Raw genomic sequence first — 26,761 nt, forward strand, 5'->3', positions numbered from 1 at the left:
CATTGTGTGTGTTGTGTGTGTGTGTCTGTGTGTGTGTGTGAGAGAGAGAGAGAGAGAGAATAGAGAGAGAAAGAGAATAGAAAGAGAGAGAATAGAGAGAGAGAACAACCTCTAGCACAGTTGTTCTGAATCACAGGCTCCTGAAGTGTATTTCTTGTTCCTTGACAGTGAGGAGTTGTCCAATGAGCTGTTCTGACTGGGAAGGAAAAAGCAGCACTTTGGGGCAGAAGGATTCCATTGATGGCAATGAGCAAAAGCAGCTCTGGCTAGTTAGAAGCCAGACGAATTTCACAGTATTTGTTTACTCAATGGAGCTGCTTGTCAGTGAGGCTCACTCTCGCCTATCTTGACTATTGGAGTCTATATTCACATGTGTGTACTTGAGTCCAGAGAACAGACAGTGTAAACTTGTGCACTACCTCCTCGTAGTAGTTGGACACACCTGCCTGTTAGTTGGTGTACACACTTGCTATATGTGTATACACACCTGCCTTTGAATGTGTATATACACCTGTCTGTGGGTTTCTGTACACTCCTGCCTGTGAAAGCATGTGCATGCCTGCCTGTGAGTGTGTGTATAGAGTTCTGGGAGTCTTGCTTTTTACAAAAAGGTATCCTTGCAGCTTACACAAAAAGACCTCTCAGGGTCCCTCCCCCATCTCATCCTGCTTTAATCGTCTCCTCCCAGTAGCTTCCCCCACTACCCCCCCCCAGACTGGGTATTCCTTGGGGGAACACTGCTCTTGACTGCACCCATCCTCCATGCCTTGGTCCAGAGCCCTCAAGCCCCTTCTCTGAAGTTTACTGGGGAAGGGGTCCTGCTCTTGTTGGAAAAGTGGGGTGATGGGGGCTGTCGCTGCTCTAGAGGAAATTATGGTGGGGCAGGAAGAAGCTGAGCTGAAAAGAATGAGCAACACCCAGTACCCCAGCTCTTCCTTCAGGTTTGGGGGTTTATCTGCTAGGTGGTCATTCTGGGAAGTTCAGGATGGCTTCTGGCTGTTGGCCCACAGCCCCCAGGGGACTGAGAACAAGAAGGGAGGGAGATAGAGGTATTTAATCTCCTGACTTGCTCCCCATGAGCAGACTGAAGCTGGCTGTTCTTCCTCCCCTAGCCCTGGCCAGCTCCTGCCCTTCAGTGCCCCCTCCCTGCCTCTGCAGGCCTTGACTTTCCCCACTTCTTTGATCTCCCTCCCTTTTCTCTACAGCTTTGTGCCTGGCCTCACCTTCATTAAACTTCCTGAATAACTCTGCTTGAATACACCTGACTCTCCAACTAGACCTTGATTATTAGGATGCCAGTGCCAAGTGAATGGGGCACCTTCAGCTTGTTCTCACCAGCACGTTCTATTCCAGCTGCTGACCTGGCACTACTCCCTCACCACAGCCCTCCTAGCTCAGCCTCACTGGCTTCGGCTTCCTCCGTCCTTCACTTTCCCTTTCTCTCTTCCTTCCTCTCCCTGCCTTCACCCTTCCTCCCCACTATCTCTCTCAGTTGGAGAACCTGATCCCTGATTTGAGCCTGGGCTTCCGGTTCCTGTAAATGGCCATACCAATAAGATCCCTCTCTGCTCCAACCTAGGCCTTTCTGCTTTTGTCAGGTTTCTCTCCTGCCTGGAACTCACTCTGGGACAACTCGCACTTCTTTTTTCTTTCTTTTTTTGATTTTGGGCCACACCCGGTAACTCTCAGGGGTAATCCTGGCTATGCTCTCAGAAATTGCTCCTGGCTTGGGGGACCATGTAGGACCCCGGGGATCAAACTGTGGTCTATCCTAGGTCAGCTGTGTGCAAGGCAAGCGCCCTACCGCGTGCGCAACCGTTCCAGCTCCTGCTTCTTAAAGATCCTTTTGGTGTCACTTCCACTGAGCAAAAGCAAAAAATTTATATATACATATATATATATTGAGAGAGAGAGAGAGAGTATTTTGCTTTGGGAGTTACACCTAGGATGCCAGGCGTTACTCCTGGCTCTGCACTCAGGAATCACTGCTGGTGGTGCTCAAGAGACCATAAGGGATGCTAGGTATGGAACCCAGGTGGGGCTTGTGCAAGGCAAATGTCCTCCCCTCAGCACTGTTGCTTCAGTCCCAGGGTCCAGATTTCTAACAGGTGACAGCAATGAAGGCTTGGAGTGCAATACAAGTGACACTAAAGGCTGGAGTGCAAGCCCTGAGGTCTGACTTCTGGCCTCACTGGGGAAGTCCAAACACCAACACACCAAATGTCAAGACCTGGGTAGAGGTGCTTGGACAGGGAGGGAGGTGCTGGCAGTGTTTGGAGGGAAATGGAAACACACAATAGGCCCCACTGGGACTACTTTCTCTCTAAGTGTCCAGCTGTCCTTAATGCCCCAGGGACGTCTCAATGCAGCACTGATCTAGTCACTCAGCCTCTCTTTGCCTCTCTGGCTGGCATCTCTGTAGATAGATCTCTACGGTTCTGTTTCAGGGACTCTTGGAGCAGGGTAATGGGGGGTTGCTGATACGTCCCTGAGAGTGTGCTTTGGAGGCAGCTGAGTTTGTCTTTATGAAGTGCTGGGGTCGGGGCTCCTGTCATTCCACCCAACTCCTATGCAGGATCCATTTCCCACTTCCCACCCTCAGTCTCCAGGGGCTTCTGCCTTCCTCCTCGCACCTCCCCTCTCTTCCTCCTGCCCCTATACTGAGTGGGGGTGAGTTAAGGCTGAGGTGGGTGGGCGGCAGCACAGGGAAACTCCTCCTCTCCCAGGTGTGTCTGGGGCTCTTGGGGTATGTGTGTGTGGGGTTCTTGGTGTGTGTGTGTGTGTGTGTGTGTGTGTGTGTGTGTGTGTGTGTGTGTGTGTGTGTGTGTGTGTGTGTGTGTGTGTGCCAGCCCCTTCTTCCCAACTGGGCTTGGTCGGGGCTTCTGCACCAGCCAGCTGAGGGAGGGCTGAATGTCCTGCGCTTCTCCCTGGGGCTTGCTTGCCTTGCCCTTTGGCAACAAAAGCTCCCGAGGCAGCCTCCCCGCTGCTGCACTAAAGCCGGAGACCAGAGACCGGGTTGGGGAGACCCCGAGGACTCAGGGACGCGACTGGGGGAGCGGAGAGGTGTGGAGGGAGGTGGGGGGTAATCAGAGGGAACCGATTCCACAGTCCAACGCGGGGAAAGCTACCCCCAGCAAGAAGTTTTTCTCCTGCCAGCCAGGAGCAGTTTCTTAACGGGCACATTATTGATGAAAGGGAGAGGTGCCTCCCCCCCCCCCCCCCGCAAGGAAGGTCACGTGAGCCTACCCTGCACCCAGACAATTCAGAGCCTTCCAGCCCCTCCACTCCGGGGTCGACCCCGGTGCAGTACCCTGCAGCCAGTCTGGTCTGGGGATCCAGACAGGGCACTGAAGACCAAGGAGAGGTGCTAGAATGCTTTGATCTACAGACCCCCCCCCCACCATGACTTTGTCATCTCTTGGCCGACCAAGAGATGTTCATGTCACTGTCTGTATTCATGCGTTCACCTCCCTCTCCTGCCCACCTTCCTCAGATAGCAGCACCCAGGAGAAGGCTCTGAGCATCTAACCATTGTTGTCTTTTCTCCAGAGCCTGGTGTCCAGGAGATCCCTGTCTCTGTGTCTCTCTGTCTCTGTCTCTGTCTCTCTGTCTCTCTGTCTCTCTCTCTTTCTCTCTCTCTCTCTCTCTCTCTCTCTCTCTCTCTCTCTCTCTCTCTTCTTTGTTACTGTTCTGCCTCTTCTTTCTCTGCCTTTTTAGGTGTCTAGCACCTGGGTCAGTCCTTCCTGCTGTCCAGAGTATCTCCCTCGATCAATCTCTATGTAGCTGCACGTCTATTACTCAGCGTCTGCCCACACATCACTCAGCCCCATTATCCATCATTTATCTGCATATGTATCATTCATGCCTCCAGCCATCTATTATCCAGCACCTCTCTGGCTGCTTCTTTGATGTCTTGCACTCTGCCGGGCTGTCGCTGTCCTGCTGCTGTTAGGATGAACGCTGTCAGGTCTGCTTTCCCCAGCCCCAGAGAACAAAGAGACCCAAAGGACAGGATGGCGGAAGGAACAGAGAAGCCCTGAGGAGAGTTTAGGGTTCAGAGTTCAGAGCTGATGGCTCAGAGTTTAGAGAGAACTAGAGATGCTTTGCTGAGAATCTCACCCCTGTCTCATGGCTCCCCTCTCCGACCTCCCCAAAGACCTAGCAGCCAGTTTGATTGCCAGCACAGGAACCCCACTTGACAGAAGCTGGGCTTATTGACTGGAGCTGCAGCAGGCAGGTGTGAGGTCACAGAGAAATGAAGATGGGGCTGGGACTGAAGATAGGAGCACACACACACACACACACACACACACACACACACACGATATCACAGTACTTCCATGGGAGAAGCTTGCTGGGCCAAGGAAGTCTTTCTCAACTACTAAGGCTGCATCTCTTCTGGGTTGGTTTTGTTTTGTTTTGTTTTTGATTTTATGAAGCCTCACTTCTCGCTTCTCAAGACTATTGAAATTTTTTCCATTGTGTCCCCTCAGCATGGTTTCTGGAAGAATCTTTTGCTCCTCTGGGTTTTATTTGGAGGGAAGGGCACTCCCAAACAATGCTCACAGGGGGTTGCGGCCATTTCTGGAAATGCCTGTTCCAGGACTCAAGTCAGGGGCTGTTCCACCAGGGTCAATTGTTCTTGAGGTAACCTCCAGCACCCATGTTGTGCTCTTTGGCCTGTGAGCATGCAGGACCTGTGCTTTTGGTGCCATCTCTGTTTCCTTTCTTCTCTGTCTTTCTCCTCATGTAAACCTCTGAGTATACCGCCTTACACACACACACACACACACACACACACACACACACACACACACTCACACACACACTCACTCACTCACACACACACACTCACTCACTCACACACACACTCACTCACTCACACACACACACACTCACACACACACACTCACACACACACATACACACACACACACACACACACACACACACACACGCTGCAGAAAGAAAACTAGGAGCTCCTCATAAATATCGTAGACAAAACTTCATTATATGCAGACCTGTATTCCCTTCTCCAGGCCTTACAGAAAAGCTGCCTCGGACACAGGCTACAGGAATGCTCCAGACCATGGTATTGAGGTTACCTGAATCTCTAGGTGCTTCTTCCGGCCCTTGAGATATCAAGAACACCCTGTGAGGTAACCTGTTCCTTTTATTATCTTCCCTAGGATTTCTTGGTAGGAAGATGCCCCTGGGCTGATTGTTTGTGAGGGGGCAGGCATCAGTATATGGGAAGCTGATAGTCCCAGCTTTAGATGTGGAACACACACCTGCTGTTTTGTTCTGAGCAGGAAATGGAGCCCAGCCTCCCAGTTGCTGTGGTTTGTAGGGTGATTGGATTGCATTTGCAGGCGTAGAGACAGTGGGTGAGGCAGGGCAGGGCTGGCTTCCTCAGGTCTCACTCCACATGGCTCCAAGGGTTAAAAAGCACTTAGTAGCAGCACATAATAAAAGCAAATGTAAGAGAAAGAATATCCTAAGGATTTAATAAAGTGCAAACAAAATTATCATGATTCTTTTCCTAGCCAGTTGAGTTTTCAGTGATTAAGAAAATACAATTTCCTGTAATTAAATCTTAACAAGAAATGTTATTAAAAACACTCTGTCCCAGCTCCTGTAATAATTGCATGCTCCCCTAGAACAGTAAACAGAATTAGACTTTGCAGCGTACATGCTAATCCATGTGTCATTTTGATCAAATTTGTACTAATAACCTGTCTCCTTATTCTGAGACAAGGAAGAAAGGCAAAGGGAGCCAGGCCTGAGGGCAAGCATGAGCTCTGGTTGGGAGTGGAAGCCGGGCATGGTGGCTTTGATCTGGCTACATTAGTGTCAAACATGCTTGCCTTGCATGGGGCAAGGCTCTGTGCTCAGTATGTAGCATGTACAATTTCATGTGCTCTTCACACAACCCGCAGCCAGGTCTGTCCTCACAACAAGAGACTGATGTTTACAGAGGCTTGGGAGCTTGCCCACAAGGACTGGACCAGAGCAAGATCCAAGTGCTTCGAACTCCTCACTCATCATGTAATGCGGGCCTGGGATCACTGGGTGTTGTCAGTGGAGACTGGCCTCTGTATGTGAGGAGTGGCCCAGCCTGGATCTGCAAAGGATTGATGATGGGGAAGAGAAATGAGAGAAGTGCAGGCTATGAGAGTCTGGGGAATGAGAGCATCAAAAGAAGTTTCTTTTTCTTTTAAACAAAGCCAGAGGTGGAGAAGATGTTGATGAGGGCTAGGTATGAGGGCAGAGGGCTGGTGTTTGGGGGCTGCAGGGTGCCAACTCTACTGGCCCTGCACTTGTTTCAGCCACAAGTATTCTAGCAGGGCCAAGAGGGATCTGAGTTGAGTGTGGAGCTATAGAGTCAAAATTCTGTGTATGTTGAGGGAGCAGGGGATAGAACAGAGGGGGGTAATGAGTGGTAGAGGGAAGAGTTCAACCAGGAGGAAGTGGTGGTGCTAAAAGGTAGTAAGGTGTTACATACGGAACCTCATCAGCAACAGTAATGTAAACCATAGTGTAAAGACTGGGGAAAAAAACGCAGACTGGAGGTAAATGGTGATGTGGGACATTGGTGAAGGAAAGTAGACACTGGTGAAGGGACTGGTGTTGAAATATTGTATGCCTGGAACCTATCCTGAATGAAATTCTAATTTCACAGTAAGTAAATTAATTTAGTTTTTGGTTTTGGCCACACCTAGCTGTGCTCAGGGGTTCTGCACTCAGAAATTACTCCTCGTAGGCTTAGGGATCATATGGGATGCCAGGAATTGAACCTTGGTTGGCCATGTGCAAGGTAAATGCCCTACCAGCTGTGCTATCACTCCAGCCCCCTAAATTAAAAATATGTTTTTTTAAACGCTGTGTATTTGGGGGCTGGTTGGATAGTATAGTGGGTAGGGTGTTTGCCTTGCATCTGGCCATCCTAGGTTCGTCCCTGGCATCTCATATGGTCCCCCCAATTTCACCAGGAGTGACCCCTGAGTGCATAGCCATGAGTAGTCCTGAGACAAAAGCCAATTTAAAAACAATAACCTCTGGGGCCAGAGAGGTGGCGCAAGTGGTAGAGCGTTTGCCTTACATGCGCTAACCTAGGACTTACTATGGTTCAATCCCCTGGTGTCCCATATGGTTCTGCAAGCAAGGAACGATTTCTGAGCACATACCCAGGAGTAACTCCTGACCATCACCGGTGTGACCCAAAAATCAAACCAAACCGAAACAAACCAAAACAGAAACAATAACCTCTGGAACTGAAGTTATAGCAGCAGGTAGGGCTGCTTGCACATGGCTGACCTAGGTTAGATCCCATCTGGACCACTGAGAAACTCTAAAAGTGATTTCTGAACACTAAGCCAGGAATAACCCCTGAGTATCACCTGATGTGGTCCAGAAACCAAATAATAATAATAATAAAAAAAAAACAAGCTCTGACTGTTTGAAAAATAAAACTGTATTGGCACTACAGACAAGGACTTGGATTAGACAAACTATTTTGCCAGAGCCTAGAGCTGGTCTTATGCCAGGAAACTTCAGGGGTAGGGTCTCCTTGTATTTAGGCCAAGGCTTTTTCTTTCCATGTCACCCACATTTTGGTGGGCCTATGCAAACAATAATTGCCACTCTAACACTGTTTTTACTTTGCTCCTTTGACTCTAAACCTTAAATAAAAAAAAAAACCTACTTAAACTTTTGAGGTTAACATAAACTAATATGCATATGCATGGAAATGTAAAAATACTATGCCTTCAATGTTTAAAGAGTTACACAAATATCATGGCTTTAAATTGCTTTGTGTACCACTAAGAAATGTTATAATGTACATCTGGAGACTTGAGGGACAAAGTAATTGTACATGGGTTCTTTTTTATTTCTTCTTAATGTTCCTTGACTGTATGTTCAAAATTAAGGTGTCAGCAACAGGATTTCTTCTGAGAACTCTGTTTATTGGTGATTGTCCTTCCATGGTAACTTTACCTTGTCCTCTTCCTTTGCATCATTGTTCTCATAATTAAAAATAAAGAAAAAAGAAAAAAAACAAGCTCTGTGTATGAATGTGTAAGTGTAGGTACAGGAGGGTGTGAGTGCATGGGAAGTGCATGCTCAGGAGTGGGTGAGAATATGAATTTGTATCTGAGAGATGAGGGGAGTGTGTAGATCACGGGCATCATTGTTCATGAATGTGGAAGTGTATGATGTGGTTAGATGAGTGCACACCTGAGCATGTGAATGTGTGTACACTGAGTTGCATGGTCTGTGTGTGTGATGGTGCAGGTCAGTGACACACGGCTGGTTGAGTGTGTGTACATTTCTGTGAGAATGTGTAACCAACCATGGCATGTGAACACACATGCATGTGTGTGTGTAAGTGTGAATGTGCTGTGAATTCCTGACCCTGCAGTTTGTGTCCTGCAGGAGGCAGTGGGAGTGAGCCTCACAGTCTCCTGCACACTCAGCATGTGGCTGCCAGAGTCGCCATCTCCCTCCCCAAAGTCACTCACTCTTCAGCTCTCCTAGTTCAATTCCTGCTGGCATGAGAGGTGTGCCTCTTCTCCCAATCTCTCGGGACCAGCTCATGCTGACCAGTAAGGCTCCCTCAGGACCCCCATTCCCTTCAGGTAACCCTCGCTTCTATTCCAAGGAAACTTGAATCCAGGCAAAGGGTGGTACATCGATGTGACAGGGATGGTGCCTCTAGGACCCTGCTGGGCAGACACTTGGCCCAGCACTGGACCAGCCAGACCTGAGAGGCAACAGTGAAGCAACTTGAGCCTCCTTCCCCCACTCATGCCAGCTCCACACATTGGTCTTGTTCACTCCTGTACCTCCTCCCTGTCTCCCTTCTCACCTCCTGTTTCTCCCCAAAGATATACCACTTCCACAGGTACCCCCAGGTGCATGCTCTTCAGCTCACCTGAGCCTCAGGGGGCTTGTTCCTCTGGCCTTCTTTCTAGCTAGGAAAATTTTTCATCCAACTGATACCTCCAAATCCCTTCTTGACTGGGGCATCTTTTCTAGCCTTTACTGCATATCTGCTGGACTAAGTCAGCCACTAGGCTCTGGCTCATGTTGCTTGCCAGACTCCAGTTCTATTTCATAGGCATGTCTTGCCTCATTAATTAGAATGTAACCCTTTGAAACCAGAGAGCATGTCTTACAGAGCTTAGCACATGATGGGTTGATTGACCAACTTCTAGTCTTAAAGCCCCAGAATTCTTTTTTTGTTTTGTTTTGTTTTTCGGGCCACACCCATTTGATGCTCAGGGGTTACTCCTGGCTAAGCGCTCAGAAATCGCTCCTGGCTTGGGGGGACCATATGGGATACCGGGGGATCGAACCTCGGTCCTTCCTTGGCTAGCGCTTGCAAGGCAGACACCTTACCTCTGGTGCCACCTCGCCGGCCCCAAGCCCCAGAATTCTTAACTGGCAGGACACTTCATTCTCATCCTTTCTTTCCTTCCTTTTGTTGTTGCTGCTATTGTTGCAATAACCAGGGGTTGTTCTCACCTGGTTGCAGTGCTTGCAGGTGTGTGTGGGGTGCGGTGTGGGGGTTTGGGGGTGGGGGTGGGGGCTGCAAACTGTATTTTTTTTTGTTTTTATGTTATTATGTTTGTTTTTAGTTTTTGAGTCACACCTAATGATGCTCAGGAATTACACTTGACTTTGCTCTAGAGAATTACTCCTGGGGATGCTCAGGAATTGAATCTGGATTGGGCATGTGCAAGTTTGTCTCTCAGCAGGTGACAACTATTCCCAGGTGTTGATCAGAGCATCACTTAATTTTAAAAATTTATTTAGGGTGTTATTTTTTCCATATTTTGTGACTGACATTCAGCACTTGCATTTGGCTTCACACTCAGAAATCACTTATGTTGGAGATTGGGGACCATATAGGCTGCATACTTTAGATGAGGGGATCACAAATGGCAGTAAGGGCAGAACACATGTGGCACATGAAATCAAACTCATGCTTGCAGAAGGTTCTTAGGGGGAACTACACCTGGTAGTTTTTAGATGTTACTCCTGGCTCTGCACTCAGGAATCACTCCTGGCAGGCTTGGAGGGACCATATGGAATGTTGGGAATCAAATCTGGATTGGCCACTTGAAAGACTCTACCCACTGTGTTATCTCTCTGTCCCCTGGGTGCCTGACCCTTCATTCTTGAACTCATTTGAACCATCCAAAAAGGTTCTTTATCAGGTGACAACTGTTCCTAGGTATTGTGGGAAGACTAGCACTTTATATTTTACATTTTAGGCTCCCCCCACAATCTGGTGATGCTCCAGGCTTACTCTTTTTTTTTTTTAATTATGAGAACAAAGATGCAAAGAAAGAGGACAAGGTAAAGTCACAGTGGAAGGACAATCACCCATAACATAATTCTCAGAAGAAGTCCCCTTGCTGATATCTTAACTTTGAACTTTCAGCCAAAGAACATTAAGATAAATAAAAAGGAATCCATGTACAATTACTTTGTCCCTCAATTTGTCCCAGATTGTAATACATTGTAATATTTCTTAGCAGCAGAGAAGGCAATCTAAAGCCATAAAACTTATGTAACTCCTTAGACATTAAAGGCATAGTATTTTTTTACATTTCCATGTACATGCCTATTAGTTTAAGTTAATCTCAAAAGTTTAAGTGTTTTTTTTTTAAGGATTAGAGTCTAAGGAGCACAGTAAAAACGGTGTTAGAGTGGCAATTATTGTTTGCATAGGCCCACCAAAATAGGAGGGGCATGGAAAGGAATAACCTTGGCCTAAATACAAAGAGACCCTACCCCTGAAGTTTCCTGGCATAAGACCAATTCTAGGCTCCAGGCAAGCTAGATCGTCCAATCCAAGACATTGTCTGTAGTGCCAACACACTTTTATTTTTTACATAGTCTCTGTTGTTGGTATCATGTTTCTGTATTAAAGATCCTGGAATCTGCATATCCTACATTGAAGTCAGGATGTGGAGCGTCCTCTAGTTTCACCTCACAATTAAAGGGCAATGCAGGGAGCCCTGTCCTGTAAGCAGGTCGTTGTTGTTGTTAAGCCTTCTCAATGTTAAGGGAAGTCTCTTTTGAGCAGGTCGATGTCTGAGCAGTGGTAGGGTCTTTCGTGGTAGAGGATTGCTTCCAGGTGATGTTATAGACAAACTTGGATGTTTCGTGAATGGCTTCCCTGGTTCAGGGGTGAATGGAAAATGCCCATTCTTCTGAGGCCTGTGCCAGGTCGTTATGTCAATGTTCAGGGTGTAAGGTCCCTTTGCACTACAAGATTTGTGTGTTCCAATCACTATTAGATAAGAACTTATTTGTATGTATAGTATTTTCCCATTTTAATATGCCTATGCAAAAAAGGAATAATGTCACGCGCCGTTATTGGTGCATATGGGGGCCATAAGAACAAGTCCAACAATTCCCATGACATGGTTCAATCAACAGAATTAAACTGGGGGATTTTTCACCAAAATTCCTTATTGAACAGCTCACAAAGAGAAGTAAAAAAGTGGTTAGAATCGTCACTGTATAAGAGAATATTTAGTAAGACTTATAGCTGTCAGAGAAAAACACATAAAATATTCAAAAGAAATACGTGTCCATTTTATGTCTTTTGAAATAGTTGGGGGTTGTTACACACAATGCACGGCTTTGGTCTGTGATAAGGATTGTGCAGTACTGAAGTTAAAAAGAGTAATGTGGGTTAGTGGTGTTTGGGGGGGTGAAAGAGTTAAGGAGTAAAAATGAGCTTTGTAGGGGTGTGGGAAAGGGCAGAATACAAAATGGACATTCTAGATACGCAAAACATAACATAAGGATAGGGTTTTCCACATGTAGACTGGTCAGAAATTGACAGTGACAAACTTAGTGCAACTGAGCAAATCTCAGCAAACCCCAAGTTAGGATCCACCATTTCTGGCCGCCTGGGCTGGAACCCAGGGAAGGCCTGGAGGCCGGGGGCAGCCCGCCTCCAGATCAAGAAAGGATCCATAAAGAGCCGGAAGCCAGGATTTGCCCGCCCTCCACCCTGTGCCCTTCCCACCCTAGTGCAGGGGGAAGGGCGGGGAAAGCTTGGGAACCCATCCAGGAAGGACACCCCCCCACACACACACCCACCTTGTCTGGCCGCCTGGGCTGCCACCCCAGGAAGTCCAGGCTTACTCTTGGCTCTGTGCTCAGGGATCACTCCTAGTGGGGTTTGGGGGACCAAAATGGGGCACTGGGGATCAAACCTGAGTAAATCATGCTCAAGATAAGCACTTTACCCACTGTACTATCTCTCTGGTTCCTTATTTTTTAAAATTAAAAAATTAGTAGACAATTATTTTTAAAAGTTTTATATTTATGCATTCCTTGCTTCTCTTTGCTGCCGTTGCTTCTGTGTTGTTGCAGTTGTGACCGTGGGGCTCACACTATGTTTGTTGCAGTGCTGGTATTCATCCCCTGGGGTCTTACACTTTTGTTCCAGTGTTCACCACACTTAGGGGTGCTGGGGTAGGTTGCTATAAGGCAATGGGGATTGAAGTCACACATCCTAGACACATTCTCTCTCTTGGATCAATCTCCCTGGTCCAGGAACACTTTTATATTTGATTATGGAAGCTTTGGAAGGCTCCAAAGTGATCCCATGTGTATGAAGACAGGAGAGAAAGGGAAAAAACCTTACTCTAAACTTTTCTATATAGTTTGCATTTTGAGTCATAGGAATGTTAGCTCTTTAAAATAGGTGAATGAAAATAAGGGCTTTCTGTTTGTTTTTCAATAAGCTATGTATCTTTTATCATTTCTTTTTAAGGCAGCTTCCTTTCTTAAGTTAAATGCAAACCCACTCTTCTATAACTTGCTGGCATTCTCCTGGCTCATGTTTGGAGAAGGACCTAGTGCAATTCAGTTCCTCCTTATCTTAGTGACATGTATGGGCTCCCAGGTTTGAACTGCACACTCTCTGCTCTTAATTGTTTTCATTTGACTTCATTTCCAGGCTCTATTTCTTGCTACTTACTTGGACCCAGGCACTCACACATGCAATGCATATAACTCACCACTGAACCATATGGATGGCCTGTGAGTTAAAAAAAATTATTTTTTAGGGCCTGAGAGATGACACAGCGGTAAGACATTGGGCTTACATGCAGCCACCCCAGAATGTACCAGGGTTTGATTCCCAGCATTTCATATAGTCCCCAAGCCTGCCAGGAGTAATTTCTGAGCACAGAGCCAGGAGTAATCCCTGAGCACTGCCAGGTATGGCCCAAAAAACAAAAAATATTTTTTTTTTGTTTCAGGCCACACCCAGCAGTACTCAGGGGTTATTCCTGGCTCTTGCTCTGGAATCATTTCTGGTTATACTGGGGGGTGGGGTGATATTCTGTTATGCCGGGGATTGAACTGGGGTCAGCTGCATGCAAGACAAGTGCCTTACTTCCTGCACTATCTCTCTATAGTCTTCTCTTACCTCTTGCACTATCAAGTTTTTTTTCTGTTGTAGTTGTTTTGTTTTTGGAGCCACATGTGGCAGTGCTCAGGAATTACTCTCAGTGGTGACCCTCTGAGATGCTGAGGATAAAACCCAGGTTGACGAGGCTGGAGAGATAGCATGGAGGTAGAGTGTTTGCCTTGCATGCAAAAGGATGGTGATTCGAATCCCGGCATCCCATATGGTCCCCGAGCCTGCCAGGAGCGATTTCTAAGCGTAGAGCCTGGAGTAACCCCTGAGTGCTGCCGGATGTGACCCCCCCAAAAAATGAACAACAAAAAATAAACACCCAAGTTGACTGCGTGCAGGTAAGCACCCTACCTACCGAGTACCAGTGCTTGGGCCTCTCAAGTTTATTTTTAGGATACCCAGAACAGAGTACAACAGCTAACATTGAACTATCAGCTCTTTTCATCTAATGGTTTTAATTCTCTTACGATTTTCTGAGATGGAGCAAAACCTTCATGGTTATTTCATTCAAGGATGAGCAAATATAAACTGGAATCCCGATCATGTGCAACCAGATCTTTCTCACATAAACTTTTGCAGACATTAACTTCCATGGTCTTTAAAACTTACACAGATATTATACAGCAGATTACTTTTTCCCAATCTCTTTCATCTTTGAATCTTTTTGCCTGTCAAGATCGTTTCAAAAGTGAGTTCTGGCAGCCTCCTTCACCAGCGGCTTAGACAAGAATGTGTATCTGATTGGTGTAACAAGCAAACATTGCAATTATTTTTCATTGTGTCCCTCAGTCTCTCTCAAATGTATTCCATGAGGGTCATCTTTCCCTGACACAAAGGAAAACATCGCAGGCTCATGATTTTTCCCACTCTCTTAGATAAGTGATGGTTCTGCCATTACTTTTTAAAAAAATGACAGCTTTATTGAAATGTAATTCACACCTCATAAAATCCACCTTTTTAAAGTGTACTATTCATTGGTTTTCTGCAACCATCACCATCACCAACTAGAAAATTTATATCACCCTCCAAAAAAACCAGCTACCTATTAGCAGTCACTTCCCATGTTCCTTCACCTGTCCCTGTGCCCTGACTTTGCATCTGCTTCTGGTCCCTGTGACTTAGCTGGGATATTTTCTGGAAATGAAACCATGTGGTATTATCATTTTATACACATATATATCATATATTTATTAGGTTTGGGGAGCACACCATGTTGCTCAGGGTTTATGCCTTGTTCTGTGCTTATTTTTGGAGATGCTCATGGGACCATATTTGGTGCCAGGGTCAGAACACCAGTCGACTCACACGACAAGGCAAACCTCCTAATCCCTGTGTAATCTCTCTAATCTGTAGCATAATATTTTTCAAGGCTCAGTCCACATTGCTACTAAGTAGTTCATTCCTTTTTTCCCCCTCCCCTAATTCATTCCTTCTTACGGCAGAATCCTATTTCATTCTATAGATAGTCCAGTGTGTGTATAATGAAATACCTTTATTTAGAAAATATGAGAAGGGAGATAGAAAGTCCCATAGAGTAAGGAAGAGACTTATTTTGCACACTAAGCTGGAATGTGAGCAGTTTCAGTATGGAGCTCTGGACATGCCCTGCTTTTACCACTTCATCAGTGGGGGAACATCTGAGCTGTGTCTGTGTGGCACTATTGTGTATCATGCTGCATGGACATTCATGATCAGGTTTCCTTATCACTTAAGGTCTTATTTCTCTTACTAGCAGACCCACTGGATCCACAGCTCCTGCCCTAAAGTGTATAAGCGTTTCAAGCTGGGGCCTATCTTTTGGAGATTGGCATCGGTTTTGTTTTTGTTTTTGTTTTTGTTTTGGCCACACCCAGCGGTGCTCAGGGGTTACTCCTGGCTATCTGCTCAGAAATAGCTCCTGGCAGTCACAGGACGCTTCAAACCAACCCCCTTAGGTCTTGGATCCACTGCTTGCAAAGCAAATGCCACTGTGCTATCTCTCCTGCCCTATAGATTGGCATCTGTAACCCTACCCCTATTCTTTGTGTAAGCTTACCTACAAGAAAGACCCTTCCATTTCTGGGAGGGGTCTTGGGGAGGTTTCAAAAAGTTTGACCTCAGGGGCTAAGAGAGGAATTTGCATGGATGGAGGTTGGAGGAGAGATGGCTGAAAGAAACTAGATGCAGGGCAAGCTGACAAGACCATGCTTAAATAGGTTTAAGATTATAGGCCACACATACTGGCCAGGGCAAATAAACATGTTATCTCCTAAAGAAGCCTGACTGCATGTGAGTTTTCTACCCGCCGCTTTCCTGAACCCAGATACCCATCGGTTGGAGGAGTTGAAGCCACATGGTCCTGGGCTGGAGGAGAAAGGCCTCCATCATCATCCACCTCCATCCAAGCCCATCCAAAGGGCTTAATGCTACAGCATCCTGATGAGCATGCACTGAAGTTCACACATAGCTCAAGCTTTCTCCTAAGCAACCCTTCATCAAGACTTCTCCTCTCTCTATCTTCTTCTTGGCCAAGGGGTTTACTGATCAGCAGTCAGATCTTTCATGTTGTTTCTTTGGTCCGTTCCAAATAGGATCTCATTTTGGAACTTCCCACTGGTCTGTGTAGGTGACCCAGGAAAACTCTGTTTGTGTATCATTGCACACGTGCACATTGTGGGACCTTACCGTGGTGTCTGTTTACCATGGTGTCTGTTCTCTGAGAATTCCTCCAGTCCCGAAGAAAACTTGGGAGCAAGATGGGGGTTGACTCTGTGAGGCACAGAGATGGTAAATGCTGAGCTGGGGCCTCTGAGTCTCTGGGCATGGAAAAGGCTCAGCGAGAGACCCTGAGTGTCTTTGGCATTGACCCTCATCATACCAAGTGCCCCTGTGTGGCAAAGGAGAATAAAATCATAGAATGAGCTCCCTTCTGGCTTGGCCACCAACTCGGAGAAGCCATTTCCTCTGTGTGTTTCTGCAGTCCTTTTGGAGGGAGTGGGACTATGGAGTTGAGCTGCATGTTGGTTTTAAAAGACAATCCATTATACTTACACCCCAGGGGACATGCAGATAAGCCTAGCTTCTTGGGAGCAATATGGCTGAGAAGCAAGTCTGGACACAGACACAGGGCAGGATTGTGGGTGTGGGGACTAGGCTGTAGGTCCAATGGGGGGCTATGGGGAGAGGACAGAGCTGGATCCTGGAGGAATCTGCTGAGATCCTGCAGTCCCCTGTCCCCCTTCCCTGCTATTATTGATCCACAGAGTTCAGGGTTCCTGGTTGTTGAGGCAGGAGTATGCTTCTTGTGAAATTAAGAAATGAATGGATTCCGGGCCCGGAGAGATAGCACAGCGGCATTTGCCTTGCAAGCAGCCGATCCAGGACCAAAGGTGGTTGGTTCGAATCCCGGTGTCCCATATGGTCCCCCGTGCCTGCCAGCAGCTATTTCTGAGCAGACAGCCAGGAGTAGCCCCTGAGCACTGCCGGTGTGACCCAAAAACCAAAAAAAAAAAAAAAAAAAAAAAAAAAAAAAAAAAAGAAATGAATGGATTCCAAGTCTCTGAACTCTAAGCAAATTTACTGAAAAGAAAAGAACAGGAACAGAAACTGAAGAGTAGACCATGTCCTACAAAATTCTAATTATTTTTCCATTTTATAGGGAATTTTATTCTGGGGTGGGCCTGGAATATGGCTCAAATAGACTCAGCTCAGGCTTTGTATGCAGGAAACCTGGTTTTGATCCTCAGCATCACATGGTCCCTAAGTGCTACCAGTAGGGACCCTTGAGCACAAATTCAGGAGTAGTCCCTGGGCATTACTAGGTGTGACCTCTCAAACAAAACAAAACACAAACAAAAATATCAAAAACAAAAATATCAAAGGGTGTGGTATAAGTGATCTTTCTCTGAAAATCTCAACTCCTTAAACTGGAACTAGTCTTCCACTTTTTCTCTAGCCTTTCCCCACACTTTTTTTTCCTCTTTTTTTTTGGGGGGGGGGTTTGAGATTTACTGTACCACTCTTGCTAGGGCTTCATACATATTCCATACCACACTGAGGAGTCCACTTCCCTCCATCATTATCCCAGGGTCCCTCCCCATTCATTCACTCCCCTGCCCTTGGTAAGTTCTGTAGACTTTTCTTAGTTTCTATTGCTTTTGGTCAATGTTATTTCCCTATTATGCCTCTTCATATGCCACATAAGAGAGGTACATATTCTATATCTGTCTGATTTTGATCAGATGATGCTCTCCAGATCCATCCATGACATAGTAAACTGCATATATTTCATTTTATTTTATTTTTCCTTATAACTGAGTAGTATTCCATGTATATTATCTTTAGTCCTTTAGTAGTGGGAAGGGGTTGAGTCTCACCTGACTGTACTCAGGAATTATTATTGGCTCTTCTGCATTCAGGTATTACTCATGGTGACCTCAGAGGACCATATAGGGTGCCAGGAATTGAACCTGGGACTCCCACTTGCAAGGCAAGCACCATACCCATTGTGCTCCCTCTTCATCTTCTATCTCTAGTCATTTAAGCTAACTCCAAACCTTGATGATTGTCTTAGGAGATGAAGCTTTGGGGCGTGCCTGATGGACTCCATTATGGGTTTACTAGCTCAATGTGAGATGTTGAGAAGGGAGTTGGGACAATCAGCTCCTTTGTGGACAGAGGAACTTGAGGTCCTTCAGATTTATGTCTTCTGTGAGTTGGCATTTGTGCTAGAGCTATCAGAGAGAAAAGGCCTCTCAAGGCCTAAAAGCTTCCTGCATTTCTAGAAAGATGAGGCTTCTCTGGCCAGAAGGGCCATCTTCTGTCCCTCTCATTGGGTCTCACCTCTGGCCACTAGAGGAGTCAAAGTGATGCCATAGTCAATCTAACCAACCTAGTTGAGGACTATGGACTATTTTCAGTTTTAATCTTTTTGGTTTTGGGGTTAAATCCAGTGATGTTCAGGAATTACTCTTTACTCTTGGCTCTCCACTCAGGAATCACTCCTAAAGGTGTTCCGGGAACTATATGGGACACTGGGGATTGAACCGAGGTCAAGTGCATGCAAGGTAAGAGCCTTGGCTACTGTACTATTTCTTCAGCCCTGATATTTTTTCTTTCTTTTCTTTTTTGATTTTTTTTTGGTCACACCCACTCATGGTCAGGGGTTACTCCTAGTTATGTGCTCAGAAATTGGTCCTGGTTTGGGGGACCATATGAGACACTGGATTTTTTTTTTTTTTTTTTTGGTTTTTGGGCCACACCCGGCGGTGCTCAGGGGTTACTCCTGGCTGTCTGCTCAGAAATAGCTCCTGGCAGGCACGGGGGACCATATGGGACACTGGGATTCGAACCAACCACCTTTGGTCCTGGATCGGCTGCTTGCAAGGCAAACACCACTGTGCTATCTCTCCGGGCCCATTCTTTTTTTCTTTTATAATTTATGTTTGCTACACCTGGCAGTACCAGGGATTGAACTCAGTCAGGGTCTCACATACATACAAAGCATAGATTCCTCTATCCAGCCCTCATGCCTGGCTATTTTTTTTGTCATAATCTGAACTGATCTTCAAATATGTGTGTGTGCATGTGTGCAAATATATTTCTTCGGTCCATCCTTAGTCAATCCTGGACCTCATTCTGCAGGTGGGAGATCTTGAGGTCCAGGATGGAGGGGGAGGAAGAACTGTCTTGGGCCCTGCTCTGTGTAGGTGTTTCTTGTCTTTGCTCTCACCCTCCTTCACAATAGAATTTGTATCATTCCTCCAGCAAGAGAAACAGGCTTGAGAGTTTGAGATGCTCTGCTCAGATCTGAGCTGGATCTCTAAAGCTTGTGGTCTTTGTCTTCACCTTCCACTTCACAGGATGTCCCAGGTTAGCCAGAAGCTCTGTTACTGGGTGGAGTTCTCTTGTGCCTATGCTGAGAAAAAGGGTGAAAGTAAGAAAAATATATATAGCAAAGTAGTTTCAGGAGGGTTCTTAATCTCAGCAGGACCCCAAGGGGAGCTCTGCACCTCAGGGAGGGTCTATTCAAAGCCGATCTTTAAATTGTCACATTTGACAGTCTCTGGCTGCAGGATATATGGGTATGTGGGTGTTAATGGGGCCTAGAACACAGAGTGCAAAGGTTCTAGCTCTCTTCACAGGCAGCAGTTTCATCATCCACAGGGAACAGCTGGGAAAAGATGCTGTGGTGGTGGGCAGCTCTTTGGCTGCAGATGACCCAGACCAGCCCAAAGAGCCGAGGCGATCAGGGGCTCCCAACAATGTCTGCTGCCAGCGCTGATGGGCAGAGGAACTCTAGCCTGGGAGTCCAGGGGTGTTGTTCTGAATCTCACCACTACCTCTGAGTCCTCAGGGTAGCACCCATATTTTCTTTCCATCCTTATCTTGTTTCCCCACCTGTGATGAAGGTGCTGAAACAAGTCATTCGTTTATCAATAAGTATGTCCTATGCAGATACTGTGTGCCAGGGATCATCCTGGGTGCAGAAGAATCCACATTTTATTTTATTTTGGTTTGAGGGTCACATTTGGTGGTGCTTGAGGGCTTTCCCTGGCTCAGTACTCCAAGATTTATTCCCACTAATGCTGGTGAACCTGCAGTACCAGGGATTGAACCTAGAAATCCTGTATGCAAAGAATGTGCTCAACCCATTGAACTATCTATCCAGAATTCACATTTTATGAGAGAAAGTATGTTATGTTAGACATGAAAAAAATGTAAGTATTCACAAATGAAGCTTTTACAGTGAAAGGATGAGAAATTTGAAGAGGAGGCCAGGATTGTAGTCCAGTAGTAAAGTGCAGTTGTGCCTTGCATGTGTGAGGTCATGGGTTTGATCTTAACTCCTCCCAAAATTATGACAGCCAAAAAAAATGTAATCAAAAAATGAAAAAAAAAGGGGGGGCCCAGAGAGATAGCACCAGCGGTGTTTGCCTTGCAAGCAGCCGATCCAGGACCTAAGGTGGTTTGTTCGAATCCCGGTGTCCCATATGGTCCCCCGTGCCTGCCAGGAGCTATTTCTGAGCAGATAGCCAGGAGTAACCCCTGAGCGCCACCGGGTGTGGCCCCAAAACCAAAAAAAAAAAAAAAAAACAAAAAAAAATGGAAGGAGAACACAACAGATCCTTTTCCAAAGAAGACATACAGATGGCCAACAGGCACATAAAAAAGAGTTCATTATCACTGATTATCAAGGAAATGTAAATCAAAATGATAATGAGATCTCACCTCACATTAGTGAGAATAGCCTATAGCAAAAGTCTAGAAACAACCAATGCTGGCAGGGATGATGGGGTGATAAATGAACCCTCTTTCACTGTTGGTGGGACTGTAAACTGGTTCAGTTTCTATGGAAAACAGTCTGGAGGCTTCTCTAAATATGGAAAATAGAAATCCCATATGAGCTAGTAATTCCACTCCTTGGGTAAATATTCCAAGATCTCAGAACACGAATTTGAAAAGACCATTGTTCACCTGCAATCAGTGTAGCAGCATTCCCAGTAGCCTCGGTCTAGAAACTATGGAAGTTCTCACAAAGAGGGGAATGAGTGCAGATAAAAGATTCAGTGCATATGCATATGGGGCACAGAACACTGATCAGCCAGAAGAGAACGTGAAAGCTTGACACCTAGGAGACAGGTGGAATGGAGAGGATTCTAAATGGAGTAAATGAGAAGACAAATATTGTGTACTTTAACTCATATGTGGAAGATAAAGGAAAATAGTCTGGAGAGATAGTACATAGCACATGACCTACTCAGGGCTCCATCCTATGGTCCCCTGAGCACCATCAGAAGTGATCCATAAGCACTGAGCCCTGTGCATCAGTGGGTTTGGCCCCCAAACACTACCCTCAAAAAAAACTGTTCAAATACAATAAAACATAAAGAAAACCTTAGATTTCAACCATGGAGGAGAGAGGAATGGATGGGCAGATCAGGTCAAGCTGTGGATGAAAATAGACTTTCGGTAGAGACCAGACTGTGGCATTTACAAATGTCAGACTCTAAGCAGTACAGCTGAAGCTTCATTGTATATATAGTTGTAAACCAATCTTTACTTTCAAAAATTTAAAAAAAAAACAAGGATGTGGAGGGACATTGACACTTGTGGTGGGTGTTAAGTTAGATAGTGAATACCTAAACCTCTACAATGAAAGCTTTGTAAATCAGTGTCAAAACAACAAACTAATAAGAAAGAAAAAAGAAGCCAGGCCTAGGGTCTTGAAGTATTTTGCAAATGATTGAGTGTGTGAACAGGAACAGGCAGACAAGCGTTTAAATTGATGTCAATCCAAGGATAATAGGAACCCCCTCCCCAGAAAAATAAAATCAAGAAATGAACAGAAAAACAAAAGAATTGTGCATTATATTGGGATGGAGTTATTTTTTAAAAAATACTGATGTTGGGGAGAGAGTTGTCACATCTGACTGTGCTCAGGGCTTACTCCTGGAGACTGTGAGCTCACTGATCATTCCTGGTGGACCTTGAGAGACCCTATGGTTGGCCACAAACAAGGCAAGAGCACTACCTACACTACTATCTCTTGGGCTCTGGAGTTACCTTTTTTTTGGGGGGGGGGGTGATGCTCAGGGGTTATGCCTGGCTTTCACTCAGTAATTACTTCTGACCTTGCTTGAGGGACGAAGGGATGGAGAGTATTGAACCAGTTATACTTAATATATGACAAATGCCCTATCACTATATGATTGCTTCAGCATTGAAGTTACATTTATTTATTTGTTCATTTATTTTTGAGTTTTGGGCCACACCTGGTGGCATTTGGGGGTTACTCCTGGCTGGAAGATCAGAAATTGCTCTGGCAGGTTCGGGGATCATATGGGATCCTGGGATCAAACATGGGTCTGTCATGGGTCATCCATATACAAGTCAAATGCTGTACTACTGTGCTGAAGTTACATTGAAGACAGTGGGATGACTTTATAGCAAGGACCTAAAAGTGGGAAAGGGTGAGCTCTGCAGTTTCTGAGGTGGTGGTGGTGGGGCTGAGCCAGGGATGTGAGGCAACAGCCCTGCTGGGAGAAAGGAGGTGCTGAATAGGGATGATGGGAGCAGAGATTTGGGACAGACATCCCAGTTTGTTGGACATCCTGCTGGAGATGTCCAGAGAGCAGGTGCCCTGTCTGGAAGCCCCTGGGGTCAAAGAGGAATGAGGAACAGGCTGGAGACTGAGTCATCAGCTACTCAATCTGAACCTTGGCCCAGGAAATCAAGAGGTGACAAAGAAGGCCGAGAGACCCCAGAGCCCTGAAGTACTATGGTCTCCTTGGCCTCCAACTGGCTACAGACCTTGGCTCTTCTCTGAAGGGGCTCAGGACTCAAGCCAAAACTGCCATCCTTAAACCAGCAAATATCTCAGAATTAACTCTGTGGGTACCCCTGGCCACTCTCACTCCCCTTTCCATGTACATATTTCTGCCTCACTAAAAGCATCAACCAGAAGTTTTCAGCGTCTCAGTTCTTATCCTGCCCCCTCAGTCCTTAAGAAGCTGCCAGTAGCCCACATAAACTCACACCTTCACATGCATATCCTCCCAGTAACATGGGCACACAAAACAGTCACACAATTTGCATCCAAAAGCATGCTCACAAAATGTGCACACATTGACACTCATGTACCCTATGCATGCTCAACACAGACTATTCACTCACACAATTACACACATACACACATACCTATATAGTACACTTACCAGACAGATACTTATGTTTGTTTGTCTTTAGGCCACTCTCACTAGTGCTCTGGGTTACTACTAGCTCTGTGCTCCGAAAGAACTCCTGGCAGGTGGAGGGGACCATATGGAGTGATAAGAATAAAACACAGGTCAGTCACAATCAAGGCCGGGGCCCACCTGCTGTACTATCACTCGCCCTGACCTACCTAGTAATACTTAGTCACAACATGCGCATGCACACTTGTTTATTTAAGCTGCAAAGTTCTGCGCACACTCGTTCACACATATTTAAGCACAAACTCCTTCAGTCACACACATCTACATGCACCACGCACTCACAAGATACAGTCATCCATACACTCACTCACATTATACACGCACTCATTCACTCACACACATACACACAACACATACACAATGCACACTCATTCACACACTCACAATATGTACACACACTCATTCATAAATACACTCATAATATGTACATATATATTCATTTACACACCACAATACTCATTGAGCCACACACTCAATCACATATTTACACACTCGCACACAATATTCATCCATATATTCCTAGATGCATACATACACACCCGCTTACTCACCCACATTACATGTGCCATATACTGATACAACATACCCATCACACTCACGCACATTTATATACTCAGATGCACATAGATCTCGAGAGGGGATTTGCTTTGCTAATGTTCTCCGTCTACCCTTGTGGTCCGGGACCTTCTGTCGATTGTTATGTTCTCGTTCTGCCCAGCCCATTCCTCCTAAAGGTTTGCAGGAAACTGTGACTTGGCAAGTCCCTCTGGCAGACCCAGAGCCAGCTTTGAGATCCAGGCTTAGCTCCTCTTTGCTCAGAGGGAGGAGGACTCGGGAGTGCATTCACTCAAGAGAACTCACTTAGCTGGTGGTCATGTCAACTCACTGGAAAGGGGAGAAGTTGGCTGGGGAGAATGAAGTTTTAGGCGTACCCTCTGATACCTTTTCAGGCCCATTGGCCTGGGTGACCCAGAGCATCTGAGAAATACACCTTAGTAACCATAGGAGGATCACCAAGGACTGAAGCTGGACAACAGGGCAGCTGTGTCTCCTCCCACAGCCTCCAAGAGTACTTGGTCTCTACCTGCTTCAGACATGAGTCCACTGGCCCCACCTCCCTAAGATGAAAGAGAGAAGCATCCTTGAACTCTGTCTCCACCTGTACCTCCCAACTGAACTCTGGGGTTACCCTCACCCCAGACTCCAGGCAAATACATTGCTTACCAGGGTATGACAGGTTCCCCTTCCTTCTGCTCAGGGCCCAGTCTTCCTCCAGAGCCCCACGTGCAGTGCTCCCAGCATTTACTCTCGTATTGTCCACCAGGGCTGCAAGAAACCCTGGAAGGATTCTGCTTTATCCTTCTTCTCTGCTTACAGGGAAACTTCAGGGCAGAGAGAAGCAGAAGTTTTCCCAAAGCCATGAAGGTTGGTCACCCCAAACCCCAACAAGGGAACCTACATTTCTCTAATCATCTCTTTTCCTGTGACCCTGCAGCATTGATCATATTCTTGTGTCATCATTTAAACTGGTGTCTCTTTTAGGATCACTAGATGAGGAAACACATGGGATCTGTCCCTAGTTCTACTATTGATATGTAACTCACGACCTCAGTTTTCTCCACTCTAAAATGGTCTTTAGGATGAAGAACATGGATCAAAAGGCTTGTCTTACATGCATGGGTCCCTGGGGGTTGATTTCCTGTCTTGCATGACCCTCAAATACAGTCAGGTGTAACCCTGGGGATCCCCAAGCTCTTCTGAGCTCCTGTTAGCTCTGCATTGCAGGGCCTGAGCACTGAAGCATCAGGCCCACACAGCCAGGCCAAGTAATCACAGGGAGGGGGCCCTGGGCTCTCTGAGCTCTACTTGGAAGGCCCCCTTTCTGCCAAATATAAATATTAAATAATTGCTTTTCCTTGCCATTGGAAAAAAATTGATTGATGAGAAAATAAACTTTATCAATGAGCCGAAACCTACATCTCAGCTAATTGCTCATGAATGAAATGAATATTGAAACTTCCTAAATAAAACACATGTAGTAAATCGTAAAAAATAAACTAAGATGGCACCAGTGCTGGCCAGCCAGGAGGAAACAGGATCATTGCCTCATAAATTCCTAGGGCTGCTGAGTTTGCGCAGATGTCTGGGAGCCAGGCCCATTCCAACTCAGCCCCGGAGACCACCAGAAAGAGCCAGCCACATCCTTCCACCCACAGGTTCTCACACAGTGGAATTAAATCTCAAGGGCATAACACAGAGAACAACAATATGTGCTAATATGATCTCCAGAAAGTGTGGGGGGGGGGGGAATTAGAGATGTTAACATGGAACTGAAATGTGAAAAATATATTAGGACACAATCCACTGGTTTCCTGCCAGGTAATATCTTTTTCTACCTTAAAAAAATTAGCAGGGGACGGGCCCGGAGAGATAGCACAGCGGCTTTTGCCTTGCAAGCAGCCGATCCAAGACCTAAGGTGGTTTGTTCGAATCCCGGTGTCCCATATGGTCCCCCGTGCCTGCCAGGAGCTATTTCTGAGCAGACAGCCAGGAGTAACCCCTGAGCACCGCTGGGTGTGGCCCCCCCCCCCAAAAAAAATTAGCAGGGGCCGGAGAGATAGCATGGAAGTAAGGCATTTGCCTTGCATTCAGAAGGATGTTGGTTCTAAGCCCAGCATCCCATATGGTCCCCCGAGCCTGCCAGGAGCGATTTCTGAGCGTAGAGCCAGGAGTATCCCCTAAGTGCTGCTGGGTGTGACCCAAACAAACAAACAAAAATTAGCAGGCAACCTGACTCCCCAGAATAAACATCTTATTTCTCTCTATTACAACTCCATGTGGCTGCAACCAGGTATTGGACAGTGAGATACAAACAGGAGGAAGTAAACTTTCCCCCACTCATCCCCCCCACCGTCATTTTCCCCCCAATTGCTGGAATGCAAATATGATTATATGCAGATTAGCAGCCATTCACTAGTGTCCCATAATTTTTACATTATTTTAGGTAACAAGGTTAAAAAAGTGTTAATGTTTGTAGTTTAGTTACTTTTTTTTTTTTTTTTGGTTCTTTTTGGCACTTCTCCCAACCACCAAATAAATGCTCAAGACCTACTGACCTTATGCCACTACTGTTTTACCCTCCACCTCCCCATTTTTTTCCCCACTGATTTTGGAACCCGAGGGCTAGGGTTTATTATCCTCATTACTGCCTGTTCCCTTGTTTTGTTTATCTATATACCATAGGTGAGTGAAATCTTCTGGTATTTGTCCTTTTCCCTGTTATATTTTGTTTAACACAATCCCCTCCAGATCCATCTAAATTGCAGCAGGCTGCAGGATTTCAGCTTTTATTCTCTTTCTCTCTTTTTCTCTTTTCTTATGTTTGGGCCACACCTGGTGATGCTCAGGGTTAACCCCCAGCTCTGTGCTCAGGGATCACTTTTGACAGGGCTCAAAGGAACATATACGGTACCCAGGATCAATCCTGGGTTAGCCATGTGCAAGGCAAGTGCCCTATCTGCTGTATTATATCTCTAGCCCCTCCACTTTTCTTCAATTGTTGGGCATTTGC

The sequence above is a fragment of the Suncus etruscus genome, chromosome 18 (assembly GCF_024139225.1).
Source record: "Suncus etruscus isolate mSunEtr1 chromosome 18, mSunEtr1.pri.cur, whole genome shotgun sequence".
NCBI classification, from domain to species: Eukaryota; Metazoa; Chordata; class Mammalia; order Eulipotyphla; family Soricidae; genus Suncus; species Suncus etruscus.